Source organism: Engraulis encrasicolus, chromosome 2 (assembly GCF_034702125.1).
Source record: "Engraulis encrasicolus isolate BLACKSEA-1 chromosome 2, IST_EnEncr_1.0, whole genome shotgun sequence".
Taxonomy (NCBI): domain Eukaryota; kingdom Metazoa; phylum Chordata; class Actinopteri; order Clupeiformes; family Engraulidae; genus Engraulis; species Engraulis encrasicolus.
The window spans coordinates 15061659-15081714 of NC_085858.1; the positions used below are offsets into that span (position 1 = coordinate 15061659).

Here is a 20056-nt window from a genome sequence, read left to right on the forward strand (position 1 = left end):
GTTAAGCATTACCTAATGTTTGAACAATGCTGAACTCATGCTTAACAAGGAGTCATTATAAAGTGTTACCCAAGTTATAATTGAAAGAATGCAGAATGCGTTTACTAACATGTACATTTTACACTACCTAAAGCCCACCTGGGAAATCCCATTGTCATTGTGACACAGCACTCCACAGCACTCACTGCACACAACACGACAGCATTTTATGTCTCACCCGTGCAGGGGGCAGCTTGAAACGGCACTCCAAGGGAGCAGTGTGGCGGGATGGTACCATGCTCAGGTTACCTCAGTCATGGAGAAAGAAGGGGGAGATCACTTGCACCACTACCCCCACCAAACCGGTAGGTCAGGAATCCAGCAACCCTTGGGCTACAAGCCTGACACACCTTAACTGCTTACTCATGACTGTCCATCCATGCCCATTGCCTGGGACCATACACAGAGATTTTGAAAGAAGCCTGATGGTGCTGCCACTGAAAACGTCCTGTTATTGGGAGGTTTACCAGACCAAGTTAAATTGATGTGTTTGGTCCCACAGCACGGCAATCCTGATATACTGCATTTTTGAGGAGGGGACTGCCCATCTTTTCTGACCATAACTTTCCATGACATTTCATTGGGAAAACGCTAATTGATTAGTGCAAACTGCTGCATATCACTTGGGAATGTGTTGGACGAATTATTGGAATCCTTGTAAATTAACCCCCTTCAATAAAACCCCTTACGCTGGTTTATTGTTATATGGTTTCTCCACTGATTGATATTAGGGCATAAACATCTTATGGCTTCACGCTTCAACAGGCTTTACAGTTATATGGTTCAAAGTGTGTGTAACTGGGTCTGCTGTGTGTCTGTGTATGGAGGCTTACATGATCGATGCATACCCTCTCTACGCTTCGGTGCCATTATGCGTCGATGTGTAGAAAAAAGTGTCACCTGAATTTTTTGATAATTGACACATACGTACATACGTACATACGTACGTTACATGCATCTTCATTTGGAGATACTTGCATCACATGTTAACGTGTGTTGCAGTAGCCTATATTTTTAAATGCGTCCTAGCATCTCTATAAGAGGGTATGTCCGTCCGTCGGTCTGTCTGTCCATCTGAAACCCATTCCTTAAATTGTCATTCCCTCCAGCCCTGCCGTGGCCAAACGGTATGGCACTCGCCTGCCACGCCGCTGACCCGAGTTCGATTCCCGGCCCGGGTCCTTTGCCGGCCTCTCCCTGTCCACTTCTCACACTGTCCTATCAAATAAAGTCGAAAGAGACACAAAAAAGCCATTCCTTCCTGTGTCCTGAGTGCATAGACGGAGCCACCCTAGGCTGCTGATAGTCACGTGTGAGGGTGTGATGATGTCTGCCCATGAGGCAGTGTTTGTAGGCTTGTTTCGATCTGCTCACCCTTTCTATACCACCACACCATTTTTCATTATTCATCACACACACAAACACACACAAAGATCCACTTACCGTACAGAAAGGGGGCGAGGGGTAAAAAAATCCTAAACGTCATTTCTCTTATTTATTCACTCCTCCACTGCCTCTGCTCACATTATTATAGCCTATACTACTATCTTGTTTATTCATATTCAATTGTGTATCTCTCCCCTCTCTCTCTTTTTCTTCCCCTCTCGCTTGCTATCTGCACCCCCCAACCCCCGCCCCCTCACACACAGTGTTTACCCTTGATTCTTTCCTTGGCATACATGTGCTCCACCTCTCTTTTTTTGCTGTGTGAAGAAAATACTGCCTCAGTACAGTGGCTCTAATGGAAATCGATTTGAGAGAACAATAATGGCACATCACTATTAAGTGCTCATAAGCAAATAGGATGCCAGAGCTCTGAGACGCCCCCTCTTTCTTTCTTTCTCTCTCTCTATCTATCTCTTTCTCTGTCTATCTCTCTATCTGTATTACTTTTCAAGGAGTCAGCCTTCCCAACCAAGCATGTCGAAATACACACACAAAAACACAGACTATCTCTGATGAAGCCCCTTGTGTATAATTTCAATTTGCCTCGAAGCCTTGCTGGACAAAAACTTATCCGGTAAGTGCTTATTACCTGGTTAGTGCATAGTGTGAATTACAGCTAGCAGACACTTTACACTCTGGCCATGATAATGAATAGAAAGGGTGCATTTATTTACTACATTGTGTGTGTGTGTGTGTGTGCTTGCGCTTGTTTGAGTACAGTGTTTGTGTGTGTGTGTGCGTGTGCGTGTGGGTGGGAGGAAGAGGCATGGCTGGTGCTTTTAATTTGCAGTGCAGATCAGCAATGAGTGACAGTCTAGTAGTAGTAGGTGTTCAGGGGATGCTTGGAATAGCGCCGGCCTTTCTAGAAGGCAGGTGAAGCTGCCAGATGCAGTATGTGCCTGATCTTATAAGACGCTCATGCCTTGGGTGCCGCATTGATTACTGCTCAATTTAATTTCCTGTCCCCTTTTTCATAAGCCCTTGGAATATTCCAGAAGGTCACGTGTGTGTGCGTGTGCGTGTGCGTGCGCGCGCGTTTTGCTGTGTCTGTTTGCATGTTCATGGGTGATTCCGCCGAATCGGTACATATTCCCAAATCCACATGCCCCAGAGATAAATGGCCATAAAATCATTAGAATAATAATTACTTGCATCATTTTAAAGCACACCAAATTCACAAGTAATATTCTTTAAAACTATATGATGTCTGCTCTTGTGAATTTGAACATTAGCTAGCTAAGACCAAATAAGCCTGAAACAGAAAGGACAATTTCAGGCTTATTTGCTCCTACCCATATAGTTTGAAAGAATATTTTGCTCCTAGTCATATAGTTTGAAAGAATATAACCTGTGAATTTGGTGAGTATCAACATAGAAATCATATCTTTTTAAATAATGGGTTAAAAAGTGGTAACAGGAAGGACACTGTAAATGTCACCCCCCCCCCCCAAAAAAAAATAAATAAAATAAAATAACAAAATTCCATGCTAAATAAGACTGTATATTACTTTTTATGTGGTGAAAATCCCTTTCTTGTGAGTGATGTAACCTCCTGTAAATTATGTAATTCGGGGAATGAACCATTATTTTACAGGGGTTTCTTTATCTCAGTAACAGGATTGACATTAACTCAGGGAACACTGCAAAATTATGAAAACAATTATAGATATTACACTTATGAATGTTGAAAACATTGCTAACTACTACATTACTCCTAGAACAACATAAAAATGTGAAAATAATGTGATTTCATCTATAATTAACAAATAAAAGACACCTTGAAAGATAACTTTTTACTGTGAGGGACAGGGAATATGTACCGATTCGGCGGAACCACCCTCATATCTGTGTGTGTTTGTGTGTGTGTAAGCATGAGACTATGACTGTTCAAGTGTGTAATTGCTTATTATCTTTTTGTTATGTGTATGTGTACGTACTGTATGTGCGTGCACATATTTCTCCCTGTGTTTGTGTCTGCTGGTGTTTGACTATTTCACTATACAGTACAGGTGAATCTGTGAATGTTCTGCCGTCAAACCTGGTTGGAGGAACACTCCTTGGGGCTCTTGGGGCTCCATCTTGCAACAGCCAGCCAAAATCAACCCCACCACCCCCTTATAATTATAAATCTTCCTATGCTTTCCCTGGGTGTTCAAGGCTTTATACAGAATGAATGCATAGAAAAGGCATATCTGAAACAAGTTAAAAAAGACTAGGGCTGTTCGATATTGGGAAATATCAATATCACGATATATATTTGGTAATACTTTATTTTAGGGATACATCTATTAGCACTAATACATACAATGTGCCTGCATAAGTAACTTATAATGCATTTAAAAAGCAAAATCAAACATTTGTTAGGCATGTATGTAAATGTCTTGTTCATGCACAATAAGGGATTTATTACAAATTTAACCTTAGTAAGGACCTAGTGGGCCTTAGCGATTGCTTAGTACATGCCTTACAAGTTACTTATGCAGGCATTAACATTGTATGTATTAGTGCTAATAGATGTATGTTAAAATAAAGTGTTACCATTTTTTTTGACGATTATGTAAAGCTTGCGCCAACACAAAGATGATGAACTTTGTCTCAAATTCTTCCAACTTACCCATTGCTTTTCCATTTATTTAAAAATTTTATGTATTTAGGCATGCAATTGCTTTGATTTTACTGCCCTCTGCTGGTCTGTGTCTACCCCTACACCTTGTTCAGTGCTAAGCACATAACCTGTCCTACTGTATAGGACCTTTTTGTGAACACTTTATATTTGTATTATGACTAAATTTAATAATTTACCAAATAATCCCTACTACAACACCTTAATATATCCATACAAAAGGGTCTATAAGCTTGCATTTTGAAACACACACTAAGATCAATGTTAATCACACTTAAAGGGGTTTATTCAGGGTCCGTGTACGGTCAGTGTACCTTCTGTTCATTTCATTTCCAAAGCAGAAACGGAAAACGGGAATAGAGACGATTTTACAATAACAGTTTTCTCCATAGAAAATGATAAAACCAATAAAGAGACATTTTTCAAAAAAACAGTTCATTGTGGTGTTATGCTTTGATTTTCAATATCGTTGTTGCCAATTATTTACATTCATTACAGGGTACTGAAAAGACGGAAGACGGCCCGTTTACCGTTTTTCAAACGTGCTGCCCGCCAGCACTGCTACATCACGACCAGGCTAATAAGGTCGTTCATGTTTTTTTTGTTTTTTAATTATCATTATTATTTGCCAGGCAGCGAGCATGCCCACTGTGTCCCGCGTGAAGCCAATTCGAAATGAGTTTACTTCTGTTTATTATAGCCGTTGTCTTGGCTGACCCATGGCTGCTTTTGATGGTAATTATGAATTATGTTGCCACGTAACAACTATTGTGTTTGTAACTGCGTGCAATACAAGAGAAACAACGGGAAAATGCAATTTCATCTATTTACCTCTGCACATTATGCTTACATGTAATGATTTGTCCTTTGTCGCCACCTGCTGACGCATGATGGGTATGGGACATCTTTCAAATGGTCAGTTCTTGATTGGTGATGTAGATGAGGCGATTACTTTGCATGTCGCATGCCTTATACATCTTCCTTAGCTAAATTCCTTAATTGATCAATCAGTTACGAACCAACAAGTGTCTCTTCCCTAACATTGACTGTTTAAAACTGCACCAGCAGCACAGTGAAACAGCTGTTTTATAATTGAGCTACTTATATATTTTTATTCATTTTCATTTTTTCCATAATAAGCGCTCTTGGTAGGAGCAAATCATGCAAAATAAAAAACCATACCCACCCAAGCAAACAGACCAAAGCAGACTTGGACAAAGTATCTGATATGTGTAATCTTATCAGCTCTAATGTAATTAGGCCCGAATTTTTATGGGGTGTTAACCAGTAATCTCTACGTTATTTCTCGTGCATGATCTTGCGAACCTTCTCTGATCTGATTATGTGCTCCAATTGCATTTGTGTAGGTGGATGAAAACACCCTCTACCTGACGGATGACAATAATGTGGCCATTTTCCCAGAGGATGACGGCCATTTCAGCACGGCATCACTGTCTGAGCGGGGTCACTACGAGGTCTGCGGGGATGGTGTTGAGCAACCTGCAACACAGGCGGCCCGTTTTCTTTTACCCGGCCTATGGCGGCATCAGGTTCGGCCAGGAACCTGACTGCAGCTACCAGATCTCCTGCTCTTAAGTCCCTTCAAAGGTGAGTAATGTGCTTAAAGTGATGCTGTCCCATTTTTGGAAATACATTTATTTTACACCTCCCCTTGAGTTAAATAACAGGGTTTTACCGTTCTATACTTTCAACCGTTCTCTGGGGAAGCACTGGAGAACGGTAAAACCATAATATTAAAATAAGCTTATTTGAACGTCTAAAATGTAGTCATTTTCCTAAATGGTATGTACATAATTGTACTGTCTTCTGTTAATGCCTGCATAGTGGAATAGTCCATGCCAGGGGATAGCAAACCTTACCATAACAAGATAACGGAAGCTAGCGTAGCCATATACCCATACATCCCAGCCATTTTCATAAGTTAGGGAAATAAAGTTGCAAAGCATTACATGGTGAATTGACACAGTGCACATTTAATTATCCTTGTTATTCATTGTCTGTTTTGTATTTTGCCTCTCCTTGTAGCTCAAAGGCGGGTTCAGCTGGTTTGCAGGGTATCCTGGACAGGATTGAAGAAGTGGTGGATGCTGCACAGTGCCTCCCAAGTGTCAGTTCGTCACTCGCTCAGCTTGCCAGGACCCAGAAGGGCACCATCTTGGTCCTCAGCGACAGTGCAGCGGGGCAAATTAAAGAGGCATTTAAATGTGTCATTTGCCAAGGTCAGTAGAGAATGTGTAGTGTATTTCAATTTCAGCATCATTTATCTGTCTTACAGGCAGAGTTTCCATTTTAGGGGAGTTGGCAAATGGGTGAGATGTTTCCAGGATTGTTTGAAGTACCAGAAAAGGAAACAATCGAGAAATCAGAACTGATTTTTTTGTGTATTAAGCTATATGGGGTCAATGACTGGGAACTGAGCTGCCATTGTTTTGTTCACCCTAATGGATCATGCATTGCAAGGCAATAGTATTAAAACCTTTTGTATATTTGTTTTTGTTTTTTGTAGGGCCAATGACCAGTCCCATGGCAACCTCATGCTGCAACTCACTTATTGGCTGCCAGCAGTGCGTGGAGCAGTGGCAGACTACTTCTCTGGATACGTGCCCCAAGTGCAGAGCGGGCTTCTTTTCTGGCCAAGTCCACAAAATTTGTGGACTAGATGAAGCCCTCTCTGCACTTGGGGACATTCCATAGGTTTCTTTTGTGCTACAACCTGCTGCTTAGGCTTGGGGTACGCGCTGGGCGCGCAAGCCTGGGCAGCGGATGAGTGCTTGTTGAATGCTTGTCGTTTTAACTGTTTTTCTTTTCGTGCTACAAGTGAACCTGCTGCTTAGGCTTGGGGTACGCGCTGGTCGCGCAAGCCTGGGCAGCGGATGAGTGCTTGTTGAATGCTTGTCGTTTTAACTGTTTTTCTCTTCGTGATACAAGTGAACCTGCTGCTTAGGCTTGGGGTACGCGCTGGGCACGCAAGCCTGGGCAGCGGATGAGTGCTTGTATTGCTAACAAATAAGTTTTACTACACCTAATGTTCCGATGGTTTGTATTGCACACAGTTGAGCACATGAAATTTGTGCTGCTGAAGTCTTAATGTTCTTGATTAATGTTCTTGATTGTTTGTTTGTATTGCCAGGGCCGGTTATAAGCATAGGCCGGGTAGGCGGTCGCCTAGAGCGCAATGTGAAGAAAGAGCGCCGAAATGGCGCTCTCCGATGCGTAATTTTGCGATATGGAGGTTTTTTTATGAAGTCGCAATCAACAAAGCGTGGCGAAAGCGCTCCTCACGGCAAAGCGCCCCTCAGCCAATAGTAATATCGCTTTCAACTGTCTCTGGGAAGTCTGTGAACCAATAAACAGACAGTCCTGAGAAAGGGGGCGGGACGAGTGACAGCGTTCGATCTATTTTGAATTTGGAGACTTATTCGAGAGACAGAGGGCAAGCGCGAACAGCAATGCAGCTCTGCTGGGTGGAGAATTGTTATGTTCTCATTAAACCAGTCATTGCATGATGCAGGAGTTGCAGAGGGTGTTTTGGAAGTATGTGATTTAATCAGCAACCGTTTGTGATAAAGTAAAGCCTAATAGTTATGAGGCTACTGTTTGGAATTAGAGGGAAAAAGAGCTTTGCTTTTGATCTAAGAAATCGCTAGTTAGCATGCTAACATTAGCCAAGTATGCCAAGCAATGAAATCCAGTAAAGTAGCTGTTAGTAGCCTACTCACTAACACCCACCTGACATCATAATACTTGCTTAGGTTGACAAGCAATGTAAAGTAAGACTGGTGCCATGTTTAAAGCAAGTTTAGCTGCCATATCTCCTTCCATCCACTTGAATGAATTACCTGCTTGTTGTAAGCTTAAAAAAACATTGTTTCCAGACCAGAATGACATATAGGCCTACATTAATCATGTAACAGAACCATGCACAGCATGTTTTCATGCTGAGTGATGTAGTATTGCAGACAAGTGAGGCTAAATATTTTGTATATTATGAAATTCAAAAGCGTGACAGCTTTTCTCCCTTTCTCTCACCCTGTCCCTCCAGTTCAAACACATAGATAGCCCCCTTCTCATTCTCCTACTCACAAATGCACCACTATTTCCAGTACAGAAATGAAATTGGTTTGGAATCATAGACAGCACAAATGTGTAGCTTATTAAAATTGTTATGCTGCCATGCTTTGTGATGCTGTAGGTAGTGTAGATAGGCTATCAATGCAGACCTCCTTGGTAGGCCTATTGTCTACACATGCATTTGACATGCAAATGTACTGTACCACTCTCCTGGCATTTCATTTCCATTTTACAATTCAAACACATTGATAACCTCCCTCTCATCTGGGGTTGGGGGCACCACCACCATTACATCCAAGACACCACACAGTGAAGGTACTTTCATGCGACTCAATCTGATGTGTTGGTCGGCTGTCCAAAAGAACCAGAAATCCATTTGATGCAAAACAGTTATTGTTCTTGATGCTATTTAGTTAAGCTTACTACCGGTAGGCTATTACTCTTGTGTTCTGTAAGGTATAAAAAAGAGGGGGAGGGGGGGGGTGGCGCCAGAACTCAAACTCGCCTAGGGCACCAAATAAGCCAGAACCGGCCCTGTGTATTGCACAATGTTGCGCTATTCTTTCGATGCTGTTGATAACCAACTACATTGTAAAACATGTTTCACAATACACATTTTAACTGTAATATGTGTTTTGAAATACAACCTCCGATATTAAATCTTTCACAGCAATACAACTTTTGTCATCGATTTATTTTCAAAGTTTTACATGTGATTCCAATTTCAGATTTGTTTAACACATCAGGTAAGCGCTTAAAGGGCTGATGACACAAACATGAATCAATTAAACTATGCAACATGGCCAACATGTTTGATTTGTGTCATATACACACCAAAAGAAAACGTTGTTACGTGAATATCCAACTTTTAATGCACCCAGCAAGGAAAATTATTCTGTGGCCCGTTGCCATGATATGACGTCAACGCCAGAAGGCGCTGTGGTTCTTCACTTCACACTATCACTAGCTGTTCTTCACATTCGCTATGGACGCCCAGGATGAGTATGAACGCAGCAGCTGTAACAGTCTCGAAATGTTTGTCAGTGACGATGAAGATGATGGCGATTATGATGGTGATGGTGATAGGCCTATGTACTACGGCCATATCCAACCGTATAGATTTGAGCCTGTGCCTGATAAAACAACAACAGCTAACTCCGATGAGGTGGAAACCCCACAGGCAACCATGGGTCCAGCTGCTGCATCACGAATGGAAAATAAAGATTGGTAGGTCAACCCGTCTTTGTGACAAGGATTACTTACGGAATTAATATCTTAACAAAGTGTTGTTGTTGTTGTCGTGTGTGTAAACGATTCATTGGCTACATCACGTGTTAGGACATGAACATGAACTGAATAGGACCTAGAGATAACTACGAATAGCTAGCCTACCACAACACGCAACTATGCCTGAAAAATGTATTATATAGCCCCTAATAGCCACCACAACACGCAACTATGCCCGATGACTGATACATTTAGAGCATGGCAGGGACGTCATCTAGTTTATGGTTTCTTATCTTTGTCCTTGAATGAAGCCAAAAGTGTTACATCAGCGTAAGCAAAACACAACAGGACACAATGTAGCCCACTCGTAATTTAGCTTTCCCCTGTCTATTTAGCAATTAGCCGTCATATGACAGAATAAAACCATAAATCCAGGGTGGAAACTTTGGTTGGTTAAAAGTTGGTGAGGTTATTTTGTATCAGTAACATGTAAATAGGCCCAACGCAGCCGAAGGCAGTGCTTTCCCATTGCTCTCGATGCATTCAGTTGAGAAGGCGATTGACCAATTCATTTTTAGTTTCTTCTTTTTTTTAACCGGGTGATGCCTATTTCAGATATGAACCGTGTAGGCCTACATCTACCAAAAGTCAGGCTGCACATCCGCATAGGCTACTCACTGACAGTAGGCCTATGAATTGCACACACAAATATCCGACTACGGACAGTATTCAAAATGTATTATAGGCTACGTATATGATTATTGTGTTCTTACTCCACCTGGTGTTGATAAAAGGACATAGCATTTTCACAGGTCTATCTGCTTATTTGTGACGAAGACTGGATGGTATACTACTGCTATTCTATTTGTGCAGGTGTCAGTGTGGGCTGTGTGTAGCCATGCTTACAGAGAGGGAGAACATTTGCTGTCGGGAGCAGGAGCTGGTGAATCAGAAATTACCAGATGGAGTAACCTTCATCACCAGCCATCACAGCTTGTCTGCGGTGTGCCTCAACGAAGATGTGTTGAATGGCGCCTACATGACCTATAAGCAGTATCTCCGTCTGGATTATGGGAACAATTGGAGGAGGTATACTGCTTATAGGCAGTTTGTTCGTTGGGTCTACCATTATCTGGGCGAAAAAGTCAGAGTTCCCTTACGTGCCTGTGCTGTTGCTAAGATAAGACAGACATTTCCCTTGCAACAAGGTCAACATGTTGGCTTCACTTATGCTGACTAAAGTGCATAATTAAAAGGTTTTTTTATATTTGAAATTGGCGTCTATGGTTTATATGTTGTTATCTTGCAATATCAGTCAATAATATTAGTTCTATTTATGGTTGTCAATAGAACAACAAACAGTTCAACAATTTGATGTTTACCACAGTCATGTACAAAAATTGTAATTTGTATCATGCACACGGTGTAAATAATATTGAAATCAACAAACTGATCCCACATGAAGAAATTAGGTTATGGTTCTCTTTATTTGCATTTATTGGAACCTTGTTCTGTGACTTTGGATGGCCAACTCTTTGTCTGGACTTTCGCACGCTGAGCACAGTGGTGGTCTGCAATGTGAGTTGTCTTCCCCTTCCCCTGAGTCATGGTCTTCACAGAGACTCTGGACAATTTTCAGAAGCTCACCCACATAAACTGGAAGGCAACATACATGATTAAAATTAAGAAAAACAACTTTTTAGCTGGTACTGTATCATATATATATATATATATATATATATATATATATATATATATATATATGCATTAACATGAAAAGAAAATTACCATAGGTTGTATCCTCAGAGACTTTTCTTACAATGTGGCCTCCCTTTTTATATTTCGGGTAATGAACACCATACATCGGTACCCCATCAGCTGTTACAGCTTGTGCCCGATGAGCATTCTCATTGAAATGAAGTGCGGCGAGAGCTGTCCTGGAAAAAAAGTGATATGGTTAGTCAATCCTTTTTTTTCTTTAAGTTTTTTTTTTGTCTTTTTCGACAGGACAGTGTGAGAGGTGGACATGAAGCGAATGGGGAGAGAGACGGGGAGGGGTCGGCAAAGGCCCTGGGCCGGATGGTAGACTAGTGAGCTACCGGTTGACCATGGCAGGGGCCGGTTAGTAAATTCTTAACAAGACCTCTCACTTGATAGTCCAAAGACGTAATCCCCCTTCCTCACATATTATTTACCTGCATTCCATTCCAGTGAAGGAGAAGCATGTCATCTTTGGAGCAAACTGATTCACCAAGCTATGGAAGGCCTCAATGGTCGATGTCTGGTATGCGGGCGATAGACGTACGATGTCATTGCATAGTCTTGGGTTCAATACAATCCTTTCCAGTTCCACAGCAGCTCTTGTACCTTAAGACACGTCACAAGAAAAGAGAACATGCCAACGTGCATTGACATGTATGGTTTGCAAATACAGGCATCTACAAGACAAACTGTCCTATGTATCATATTTTTGACATTAACTTATGAAATAGGTCAGGGTTTCCCAAACTGGGGTGTGGTGTAATTTATAACTTGTCATGCAACAATTCCGTAATGATGACAGAAAAATCATCAGGTCTACTGGAAAAGAGGATAGCCCAAAATGTGAAGCTGTGCAACATTCGCGTAGGGGGTGCACAAACCGCAATGAAATGTAAAAGGGGTGCACATGGGAAAAAGTTTGGGAACGGCTGAATTAGATAAATTACAGAAGCATGTAGTGGATAGAAACGTACATGGTTGAAGCCAATCTTTCTCATCAAGTTGTGCATGCAGACATCTGCTGAAGCGACCAGGGAAACCATGGTGTTGTGTTGTGGATGTGGTAAATCATGGACTTCCACTTGTCCAGCACCAGCTCACTGTCGTGTGGAGGGGATGACACAACACACCAGTATAGATGGTTGGTGATGTTGCCAATCCACCCGGTCAAGGCCTGGCACCCCTTCAGCTGTGCAGATGCCTGAAGATTTTTCTTTAGACCTAGTGTAATTGAAACACAGAGTATAGAGTATGTCAATGAACAGAGTACAAATCATGTATCATAAATTCCAACCAGAAATTATTGCTGTTCATCTGGTGACAGTGAAATGGACAACAGCAGCTGGACCAACTGTTAACTGACATACATGTAAATCAGTCACAAAATATGAAAAGCAAACAGTAATATTGTACCTTTAGCTACATGCCAAATGTCAAAGAGATGTTTGATGTCAGGGTGATGAACTCTGATGTATTTATTTATTGAGATGTGTCGGTCGGTGATGAGGGTGTCGATGGGAACAAACGTTAGGATTCGATCCAAAGATCTAGTCAAGCCTTCCTGTTCCATATGGTAGCTACTACCAACCTCATTACTCTAAAACAAATACAAAAAAGCGTTAGGCCCAACCTTTCGTCTTCTTACTTAATGGAGACTCCTACAGAAACATTGCCTGATGTACATGCAGCACTGTTAAACATACCTGTACAACCTGTATGTCAATCACAGCCTTCTTCCTTAGCTCCATCATGGTGTACGTGCCGTATTTGGCTGAATGTCCTGGGGAGTCAGCTCGGCCATCCCCACCACACACTATTCCACCATCCTCTGCCTGTAAGCTGGCCAGAATCCACAACTGCCTCTCCCTCCACAGTTACATTACTGCCCGGTGTAGAAACAGTTTTTGGTGGCGAAAAAATGTGCGGATACTCATGACAGCAGTTCCCATGTGTGTAAGTACTCTCAGCACTTTGGTTGCTGTTGCTCCGGCAAAAAGTATGCCTGAGGAGAGCAGAATGTTCCCTGCAGCCAGTCTGCCGTAGTAGGGTTGACTGTCCCAAGTGCCCCCATGATGGCAGTCGGCACATTTTATCGTCAGCTTCAGCAGCGTCCCCGACTCCTTTCTGGTGCAGATAAGCCTTCTGCTTGCACAGGAAGGGCAACTTCCCCAAATGCTGATGAGTTGTAGAACAGCTAACCAAAATACCAAGTAGATACGATGGTCCTGACCCTGTGAGCAGTTGTCTGGTGAGTGGTCATGGTGGTGGTCTGTTGTGTCGTACTCTTCGTCCATGGAGTCATCCGACGTCACATAGTCTGGATCATCTGGATCTTCCTCGGCCTCAGTCTCACTGTCAACATCTAGGTCTGAATCTGTAACAAACGTTGTAAAACACACAAACAATGTAAAGGTTATTTTCAAAGAGCAAATTATATAACAATATTCATATGACACAAATGTACAGTCTAACCATGTGAATAGAAAAAAACTAATATCAGAAGTCCTTTTACAACACTTACTGGCACTGGAGGAAACTGCATTAGGCCTATCGGTCTGATTACAGGCATCGGCAGTATAGTGGCTAGGACATGTTTGAGTACCTGCAATTAATTATGAAACCAAATAACACATCTCACTCAGTTTATGCCTTCAACTATCCTACATAGTAACTAGACTTGTGACTGCACCAGCAAAAGAAAGCAAATTATTTGTCAATACCAGAATCAATGGGCATAATATTCCTGCAATGTATATTTAGGCCTACCCATTTCTTTGACCTTAGGCTTGGCAGTGACAGTAGTGCTTTTAGTGGATGTTTTTTTCAGAGGGAGGTCAACTTGGCAGCTGGCGTCACAGTTCTGAACAAAAGAATGGACAAATACTGATACTGTACGCAGTAATCATGATGCGTGATTGTATCTGAATTTAGATAAGAAGCTCGATATGGGAACGTTCACGATAGGCCTACCTCCGTGGCTTCAGATACACCAGCTCCATCATCATACGTCCTCTCTAAGACATCGGCAAGAACCTACCATTGAAATGGGGGAATGCAACACACATAAGGTCCAATGACATTAGGAAAGAAGCCTATCGTTTCAAAAGAATAATAGGCTAACAACAACAACAACAACAAAAATCTATATCTTAGAAATCTGTCATCGGGATGAGCCCCACAGCCTAGCAACGCTGGTACGGTTACGACGAGTCGACATCCTCCAAAAGCAGTACCTATACGAGCTGATAAAATGTGAATACAGTTCTATACAAGGGGCCCAACTTTCATAAAACGGATGCAAACTGTTAACACGCTGTATCAATGTGTTGATTTCTTCAGACTTGAATTATTACACCCTTTTTTACTAGGGAAGCCATCTCGTTGCTAGGGACTCTTTGCTACGACTGATAGGATACATTATAACCTACTGGGCTACATTTATGCTTATCGTGTTAAAACTAGTGCTGTAACAATTGCTCGGCCTACCTGTATCTTGTGTTGTTTCAGGACACATGATCTGACACTGCTATTCGAGGCAGGTAAGCTCTCTCTTCGGAAAACTGTAGGAACCGCTGACGGTAGCAGCACACGTTTATGCTGAACTGGACAACCTAGCGACTCCTTCAGGGTGGTAATTGTGTCAAAACAATCTGTGCTGAAGTGATCAGAGCACAACAGAGATCTTGGAGAGGGCTCCCACTTGTCTCGAGTGCGCCGGACCTGCTTCACCCACTTCGCATGTAGCTTGTCTTTTGGGAACTTAAATAAGCTAACTCCATCCTTATTAGTGTTGGAGCAATAGCCAGCAACACAACGCGAAGGCATGATGCCTAATAATAATGATAATAATGACAATAATGATAATAATGATGATAATAATAATAGTAGAAATAATGATAATAACCCTGACGATACTGACAATAACGATAAGAATACGTATAAGTAAGTAATATGTTCAGCTACCGACCTGTCACATCAAAAACTAACCAACTGTCAATCAAAACAAACCGCAAATGAGGAGTGTGACTTCTGTCGCTGACGTCATCTTCATCTTCATCCTCGCTCGTCTCCAGGGTGCTGCAGCCAGTGAAATTCGCCCAAATAGGCACTTTCCAGATTTCGTTTATATATCATTCTGAGCTATTTTTTATGTTAAAAATCATATCAAAAAACGTAAAAAATCTGTCATCAGCTCTTTAAGTTATACACTAGCAGCTGAGAACATGGAGGTGTATTTATTGTATCTGCATTCGGGTAACATCTATGAGGTTGCGCAAACCGTTTTGAAGTGACAAGAAGTTATTGTTAACAGCATCATTAAATAACACTGAAACATCAGGGTAGAGCTGTGCAAATCTCTCCTCTGCGCAGCATTTGGTCTCCTCAGATGGAAAGGGGTCCTTTCCAAATTCAGCTGACCAAGTCAGCGACGCACCCAATTCTTCCTCATACATGTTTGCCACAGCAGAGGCACTGGGAAGCATGCTTTGAGGGACTTTTTTAGGACAGCCACCTGCAGCTAGCTCACTGGGAATCCCACGTCCTGAAAATAGGAAATTCGAAGATGCATTGATATGAGGATTGCCACAACATAACTTTTAATGCCATCACAGCATACAGCAACTTGGGTATTTTGTGTGTTTCTTCCTAGATGTCTCGTCAGCCAACAGATGAGACACTTGCGTAAATTATTAATAATATTGCTAGGTTGTGTTAATTATACCTAGCACTTTGTGGGCATTCCATGCGTTCACCAGTCTGGTTAATCCAATGTCGCTTAATGTGCGGGTCAGGTTTGAAGTGCAGTATTTGATTAAATCATCCTCCATATCAATAAGCTCTTGATCCTGCATCTGAATTAGGGCTTCTTTAAGTGGATAATTAACACGTTGGTTCACCTCTGACCATATCCTCTCCACACGATGGTTCTGTTGAATCACCAAAAAAGCGCAGGGAGTAACACAAGTAATGTAAGTATAGTGACAGGTTAATTCACTGCATCCTACTAACAATCCATAACTTATCAATTTTACCAATGTAGAGGCGGTTTGTCGGTATGGTGGGCCAGTGGTGTCGTGCCTCAGTCCTGACAATTTCTCCTGGATGTACAAGCAGAGGTAGAATTCCCTGCCGTGGTCAACTCTTAGTTGATCCCACAGCCCATGATGGCTAACTGCAGGTCTGCATAAATGGGTAGACTACAGGTTAGATTCATCACTTAATATTTCAAAATATTCTACAGTTTTCTTTATGGATTAGTGGTTGGATAGTCACCTGTACACTTCCTCATAGATCACCAGGTTATTTTTCACCTGCATACTTGAATGCGCCACAATGTTGCAACCATAGCCATCCAAGGCTATTACATGGGTCACGCCAAACATCACTAATTTCTCATTCTGATCCATGTGAAGTTTGTGACCCATGTAATAGCCTTGGTAGAGAATAGGATTCAGATTTCGCGCTCCCTTTAAGGGACACATACCACATTCCATAATGATGAACAGTGTTGGGAAAGTTACTCAAAAACTGTAATGCATTACTGATTACATATTACTGTCTTTTCAGAATAATCCCTTACACTGCAATATTACTAGGCCTAGGCCTATATAAAATTAAGTCATTACATTACTTTTGCATTACTTTAGTTACTATCGCCAAAAGAACTGTAGCTGGCAATTCATTACAGTGTTAATCAAGCTCATGAGTCATGCCTTTTCCCAGGTGTTTTTGGCAGCATAGGCCCTACAAACTAAAAACTACCATGTTCAGAAGGCTAATGGCTTCTTTCTGACCCGCCACTGAACACCACTAAAATCCAGGCATTGTCATGTCATTGTAACTTGAGTTATTTGTAACTAAGTAAATATTACAGATTTTTTTGGCCATGTAGTCTAATGCCTTACATTACTGCATTACCTCAAAATGTAGGCCTAATGCATTACAGTAATAAATTACTTTTACAGTAATTTATTACTGTAATGCATTACCTCCCAACAACTGATGATGAAGGCCTATAGGCTATAAGAGTAGGCTATAGGTGAATTTGTATGGGAGGCATGGTTGTAGGTTAGCCTGCCTACAAAGAAAAAGCGTATTATACCTGACATCGCTGCTCATGGTACGGGCGATGGATATCTCGCAGTACCTTCCCAACTCTGTGTTGTGCCACACGCACCCCTGCTGCCTCCAGGTACCCAGTCATAAACTTACGGCCATAGGATGGGCCTGTCTGGTAATGAGAAAACAATAGCCTATATCTCAGGTTATTTTTATTCAAAATATGAAAAGGGTACAACAGTAGGCTGTAGGCTATATTTAGCCTAGGTCTTTTTGTATCACGTAGCCCCTCATGAAACTGCAACTTGCGTGCCGCGATTTCAGCACCATGGACAGACCTTGGCGCGCCAGTCGGCTTCCAGGGTCGGGCAAATAGCACCACAGTTTACGCAGATAATTTCAAGAGACCAGTTTCTGACTTTTATAATTTAGGTCTTGCATTTACTGTAGCTGACACGATATTGCCAGGTAATGAGCAGCACGGCTCAAGTGCAAAATGAGTGACTTGCAACTTCTATTGGCCTACTATGGGCCGTCATATCATCGTCACCTCGCCTGTGTAAAATTCCAAGCAAATAATAGTTAGGCCTAGAGGCCTATGCCTACTTTATAGCTTACATATTCTTCAGATAACCTAGTGAAAGATAGCCTACATAGCCTAGCCTACCTCACGTATCGAGCCCATTACCGCTCTTTCCAGCTCCACATCAATTACCAGTCCTTTGCGTCGTATGTCGTATTCTAATACTCATTTCAGAGCACATCTTCAACCCATGTTGTTTCAGTGTGGCGGAAATTTCCGCGTGTGTCTTGCCAGCTGCGAACAAGTCTTTGATATTCAGCATGAATCTCGATCGCAGCCATAACTGATAGGCAAACAAAGTTTAATCAGAGAAATGTCGGCTTGCATAACTTCCGGGGCACATAAGGCCAGAGATGAAAATATAAAAAAGTAAAAAATGCCCCATCGGCTTTTTTTCATTTCCGTTATTTTGAAATGAAGTAGAAAATAAAAATTGGAAATACAGATCAAAATTAGTTTTTTCGTTTGTCACTAAAACAAAATAATGAAATAACCAGCCGTTTTTTTGTTTTTTTGTTATTTGGTTCCGAATCGAAAAACAGAAGAACGAATGGTACACGGACCATTCAGCATTTCTCACTGAAACAAAACAAAAATATATTAAGAAAAAATGTAAAGTTGCTAATGTATACAAAAATATGTCAATTTAAAAAAAAAAAAGACTGTTCTTATTTATATGAGGAAAATACAAAGAAATACACTTCGTTCCACTTTTTTAAGGTTTTCAAATACAACATAAAAAATATCATTTTGATATATGACAGTGGCAAAATAAAATCAAAAAATAAAATGCTCCACTTTTGAAAGATTTGACACATTGTTTTTTAAACACCCACAATTGAAAGGGTGAAGTAACTGTAATGAACATGAACTTGGAATGAACTTGAAATGAGCTGGCATCTGAACTAGGAAATGCTGCAAATGCTGCTAAAGATTTTTTTTGCTAGAAAGACCAGCCTGTTGACATGGTCAGGTTTCAAAGATGCTCGCAAACTCTCTCTGAAGAGGAACTTGTGGCAGGTATACACAAGTATTTTCTGGCAAGCTTTGAAAGACGCGGGTAGATGGCCTTTGCATATCTCCACCATATCAGCGCGCCCTTCTCAGGATCTATTGTTTCGGACTGAAAGTAACCGCACGAATAGACCAGGCGCGATGCGATTCAAGCGATAGAGCGATACGCACGATTGAAGAGACTACAGTATATCCGTTACAAGCAGAAGGCAAAGCATTCAAACATTCCCATTGGCTGTGGTCACTGACCTCTCTACAGTCATTGGCTGTTGAAAGTAGGCCTGTCACGATAACAATTTTTGCCAGACGATAACGATAACAAGAAATTATTGCGATAATCGATAATATTGTCTCTCTCGCCATTTTCAAACAATATAATGTGCAATAAATAAAGCTCTTTTGACCCCCCCCTCAGAACTCATGAACGGAATACGGTATGACCACCAAACTTTAGGGAGATGATCTACATATGGACATCTATGAATGACATCATTTTTGTGTCATTATCTGGTATTATGACGTCATTATGACATCATTTGATTATAATGCCCAAAATCTCGCCATAATGTATTTTCCATCAAATGTAGGTACTGCACTTAAATTTTAATGATTATATGTTTCAGACAACTTTAATGCTCACAAAGCTGTCTGATGCTAATGGAAATAACAGAAAAATATGAAAAAGGAACAATAATGAGACTTAGATCAGTGATTTTCGGTCCGACATACCTGTCAGAAAACTGTTGCCATGGCAACGGCAAAAATGATAAACATAATCTTTTGGTACTACCAACAAAATTTTAGGAAAAGTCACCAAGTTTCGCAGTCATAGCTTAAGTCGTGAAGGAATTATACGACATCAAAGTTGGTGCGGGCACTTTTAGCCCCCCCCCCCAGTCTGGATAGGGTTAACATTTTCTGTTATTTATCTTTCTCAAGCACACTGAATGGCTTATAGGCCTATCCATGGTGTGATGTAAAATAACCTACTATTGGTGGGGTATTGTTAATTTTGTTAATTCACAAATTATTACTTAGACAGCTTATTTCAAATAAATGCACGTTGTTACTAGCTAATTGTCAGTCAAAACCCAAATCAGTTATGAGTCGCCATGCCTCTGTTTCTCCTGTAGCGCGCTCAACCGTTCACATTCTCCTGGTGTGACAGATCTAAATCCACAAATCTTATCTTCATGATTTGCTTGCGGACT

At 41.3% G+C, this 20056-nt stretch overlaps 1 pseudogene; it reads right to left on the reverse strand.

Annotated features, from left to right (window-relative positions):
* Positions 1–15417: 15417 nt before the first annotated feature.
* On the reverse strand, positions 15418–18112 carry LOC134460898 (uncharacterized; annotated as a pseudogene).
* Between the last annotated feature and the right edge of the window lie 1944 nt (positions 18113–20056).